The sequence below is a fragment of the Gastrolobium bilobum genome, unplaced genomic scaffold, assembly GCF_033153095.1.
Source record: "Gastrolobium bilobum isolate Gb01-03AN ecotype WA unplaced genomic scaffold, APGP_CSIRO_Gbil_v1 utg1637, whole genome shotgun sequence".
NCBI classification, from domain to species: domain Eukaryota; kingdom Viridiplantae; phylum Streptophyta; class Magnoliopsida; order Fabales; family Fabaceae; genus Gastrolobium; species Gastrolobium bilobum.
Window position 1 is genome coordinate 16,791 of NW_026897546.1, and position 4,893 is coordinate 21,683.

Below are 4,893 nucleotides of genomic sequence, written 5' to 3' on the forward strand. Positions count from 1 at the left end.
TTAATATTAAGTCACTTATCTAAAAGAAAGTGTGAACACCGAGTATTTCGCGGTATAAATGGACACTAGCGAAGTAACTCAAAAAATTATAATAAAAATATAATTATTCCTAGAAAAATATCTAGGTTAGAATATAAAGTTTGGAGTAAAAATAATAAGCAGTGGTGTCAGAACTAATATTGGCTATGTATAAAACGCGTATCGGTGAAGTGTCTCGAAAAATTAATATAAAAGTGTGATAATTCCTAGAAAAATGTATAGGTTAAGAATATAAAATTTTAGAGTTAAACGAAGAGCAGAACTAATTAAGCTAATATTGTTAGTTTAAGTGAGTGCACCTATATATATATATATATATATATATATATATATATATATATATATATATATATATATATATATATATATATATATATAATGACACAAAATCTGAGGTCAGTTTTCAGACCCCAAGGCTGGTCTTCATAGCTGCCACCTCCCATTATGAAGACTTGAGATTTTCATGAAACCTAACCAAGAAGCCACCTTTATCCATGTTTCTCTATTCGTATGCCATATGATCATCATAAATCCTTGTAAAGCTTGAGTTTTGTGGGAGAAAAATCATGTCTTGAGTGTTTGAGCTTCTGTTTGCATAAGAGTAGGGGCTGTCCACTTCAGTTTTGAGTGTGAGGACCATTATTACACTCTAGGAAGCTTCAAGAACCAAACTTTGTGAAGAAATGACCTACCTTTGAGGGTGATTTTCGTACACCACCAAGTCAGTAGCTTGGAGCATCTTCAAAGTCCTCAAAGCTTCCCTATTTTTCTGTTTTCAAAGGTCCATAGGCAACTATAAACCATTTCCCTTGTATTCTCTCTAAAATGGCTTATTTTGTGAAGTAAAAAGGGAAAACCTTAATGATTCCTGTAAAAGATAGTATATCTATGTTCAATCACGTGGTTTGAACTTCTGTTTGATGAGAAATCGACCTTGGACCCTAGGAAGCCATAAAACCCGCAGATTATGTAGAAAAATTTGCAGATTTCGTGTTCTGTCCGCATGGTAATCGCTTACCTTACACATAGTAACCGATTACCGTGTGGAGTAATCGATTACCCTATGTATGGTAATCGATTACCCCCTATCAGAAAAGACCAGAAACCAATTCGGATGCGTAGGGCAACCCCAATTAGGGTATGATACCCTGGGGAATTAGTGTTACTGTTGGAAATGTAATACAATTAATAAAGATGGTTAATATGCTATAATTATGGCTTTAGGAGGGACATGAGACGCTAAACGAAAAAGAAAACATTGTTCAATTTCTATGAAATTTGGGATTCTGATTATTAATAATATTCTTGATATAAAACAGATTTCAATTATGGATTGTGTGACTGTTGGTGTATCTGTGTACACCGAGCCTTTAGAAAAGGACTTCGGTACTGCAGGTAAGCTTCTGTGTCTTCGATTTTACCTATTGACGGTTCCACCATACCTCTTGGAGGGATGATTTATATGCATGATGTTTTTTTTTCTGAAAATATATCTGTTTATGTAACACCCTCCCCTGTATGCATCCAAGGGAAAAGTCTGCTAAATTGGATTAGAGTCGCAACGCTACTTATTTTAAAATCTGAAAATACACTTTTAAATCATGTATAAAAACTTGTATCGAAATCTGGTTTCGTGGAGGGGACAGTGAGTATTTTCATAAAACGCTGAAGCTGAACATTGAATTTTTCATGTAAAACAGTCTGTCTTGTAAAAATCCGAATAAAATTGAATTTACGAGTTTTCTAAAAGTTTCTTTGACACAAAGAAATTAGACTCCTGGGGCTTCATGTACATATAAAATATAGTTCGTTCGGAGTTCTGTAACCCCGGAAACAGAACTCGCAAGATACACGTTAAATCAGTGCAATTTTTCGAAAACCTACTTGACTTGCAAAAATTATATAAAATCGGGCTTAGAAGCTTTTGACATAAACTTTATATAAAATGAAAATAGACATATGGGGCTTTACGTACATATAAATTATACATCATTCGGAGGTCTGTCGCCCCAGAAATGGAACTCGCAAGGTGCTCGCTAAATCAGTTAAAAAATCCGAATTTAAATACAATAGCAATTGTTTTCGTAAGTTAAATACCAGGATTACATCAGTTTTAGGCAGAATGTAAAAATCCAAAATGCAGCAGAATAAGATCATTTTCCAATGTTTTTCCAGTTTCTCAAAATATTACATCCACTTGGATTATTCAGCAAGTAATCAACATAAACAGTGGACAATAGCAGAATTCTCAAGACAACAGCAATCAAATAGAATACGTCTAAAACAAACACTTCATCAAATGCTTCTGAGTCCTCCTGTAATTTATAAAAATTGAGCCCCAAAAGGGATGAGAAAAATCTCAGTAGTGTGGCAGAAAATCTAGCAATGCAACAATGTTAACTTAAATACAGAATTTCCAAAATTGTCACATCATCAAGTAAATTCTGAACAGATACTAAAATGTAATCAGAATGCATATATAACGCCAGAATACTAATCAGAATGTGTATATAACGCCAGAATAAGGTACGTTCATAGCACTACAGTGCACGTACTACTAACTAACACAATGGAGATTCCATTTGGCCCATCAGAGGGGAATTTTAACTGCGACCTATGCGAACTGAGCCACGGTTCCTTCTCCCTGGTACCTCAGGGATGCCTATATGATGCGTGCTCAAACATATGCTTACTTTCATCAAATACTTCGGTTTCCAAAGCTGAATGCATAATGTTGTATGCTATGATATGTTTTGCTTCGCACACGCATGACAAAATGCAGTTTGATGATGTTCATGAGCATGACTAAATATCAGCATCAGAGAATCATAATTTACTTGACTGTGACAACAGAAACTCGAAGCATAGTGTATATCCAAACAGAATTTCCAACAGTTCATATTCCAAATCAAATTGTCATTACCTTCCAACAAAATCAGAATGTGACACATGTGCAACAAATCAGAAATCCAAGCACTAAATTAACAGTCAGAAAGGGTAATCCACCGAACACTTACCTCGGTGTGTCCAACTATTTTAACCAAGTGTATGACCAAAATTCAGTCCACTCTCTTGGAATTATGCGCACCTATACAACGGGTACCAAGTCAAAATTTCCATCTTTGTTTCCTAGGATTTACAATTAATTTCCAAGCTCCCTAACCCTAGGACTTAATCAAGTTTCATGCTTCCAATGCCAATTATATTTCTGCCTTTAATTTTTTGTCCTACTAATTGTTAGCAAGTAACAAAAAAATACCCAAGGACCTAGTACTCATGCAGGTTCGGTTTTCGCCAGTGACAAGGTGCACATAGTTAATTTATCTACATAACATTTCCTACAAAGCTTATGTGTGAGTGAACGAAGTCTCTAGCAAGCTATCCATACAGTTTCAACACATGCAAGGTTTAATTCAAAACGGAGTTCATGGTTCCCTTCCTACATAATTTTCCTAACTCGATATTAATTTTACCAAACATTGACAATGATAAAATCAAGGTTTCTAAGACATGCATATACGGTTTTGTGCCATCTACCAGGCGCTACAAGTTTATCCTTTACCAAGCACTACCTACAAGGTTTAGGGTGAGCTAATGAAGCTTAAAACATGCTGTCTCTTCCCATTACAAATACATACAAGACTTAAAAATTTCCCTAATTCAAGATGCAGTCCCTAAATTGGTGCGGAACCACCTTTCAAGCTCCAAATTCGGTTTTGACTTACATGCACTAGGAGATCATGTTGTTCTCCACAAGACAGAATGGAAGGAATAAAAAGATAACAAAAATACTTCCTCCAAAATATACCTTTAAGACCGAACAGTGAGTGTGAGGTAGAGGGGTGATTCACGATTGGTACCATCTTGCAGGTACCCAATTGCTTCACAATCGATTAAGGAGAACAGCCACCAAGAGTTGCGCTATAACTCTCACACTCCTACCACCCAAGAAGTCGAAACAGAGAACAAAATAAGAGAATAGGCTACACATACCCTCATGTGCAGAAATCAAAGTGTGAACAAGATGGGGAAATACTCACTTGTTCTTGCATGTAAGGAAAGATAGGTCAAAACTTAAATATTTTGTTGTCTCCTCAAGTGACTCACAGCTTGTGGAGGAAGGAAGGAAGTATAAAGCACATGCAAGCTATGGAGCTTGATGTTCGGCTGACAATGAGAGGAGAATGGAAGGAACATGTGAGCTAGGTGGTGAGTCCTTCCCTATGGATGCTAGCTTGCGGTCTTGAAAAGGAAGATAAGGCTGGGTTTGGTTCTGAGTTGAATGAGAAGCATTCATTTTTCAGTGTTGGTGCTTCTTCTTTGTGCATGGAGAGAAGAGGGCAGATGATAACATTGGCTAGTGTTTGAATCGAGGTCCAGCCACTCAGGTTTTGTTCCACCTCCCTTCAACGTACAAGGGAAGATAATGGTGATAGTGGGTTTGCTCTAGGCCAATAATGAAGTGTTCATACAGATTTCTTTAGTTAACTTATTGGTTGCAAGAATTCAGATGTAATACATTTCTCATTAAGGAGCGCACAAGGATGGGGAAATTAGATGGATAGGGTTGTCTCTGGACCAATAGGGAAACATGCAAGGAGATTACTTTCTTCTTATTGGCTGCATGGGGTGGCAAGGCTGATTTCTTTAGATACTAATACAAGTAATTAGAATTTTTCTTTTCTTTTTCTTCTACACCTAGCGCATGAAAGGGGATACAAGGATGGACATGTGGTTGATTCTTGGCCAATAACAACTAACATGTGGATTTTGTTTAGGATGAGCTAAAGGATCATGTGTAGGGATTTCTTGGGCTGACTTACACCCCCATTTAGATGCTTGGGCCAATGCCCT

The 4,893-nt window shown here is 36.6% G+C and overlaps 1 long non-coding RNA gene across 3 annotated transcripts; it reads right to left on the reverse strand.

Annotated features, from left to right (window-relative positions):
- Positions 1-2,006: 2,006 nt before the first annotated feature.
- LOC133307954 (uncharacterized) lies at positions 2,007-4,523 on the reverse strand. 3 transcript variants are annotated; one of them, XR_009751102.1, is made up of 4 exons: positions 4,080-4,523; positions 3,848-3,977; positions 3,057-3,127; positions 2,007-2,354 (listed from the first exon to the last, which is right to left on the reverse strand). It is a non-coding gene; the product is annotated as an uncharacterized LOC133307954 (long non-coding RNA). The 3 variants fall into 3 exon arrangements; XR_009751103.1 differs by lacking the exon at positions 3,057-3,127; XR_009751101.1 differs by having other exon boundaries at positions 2,007-3,127.
- Positions 4,524-4,893: the final 370 nt, after the last annotated feature.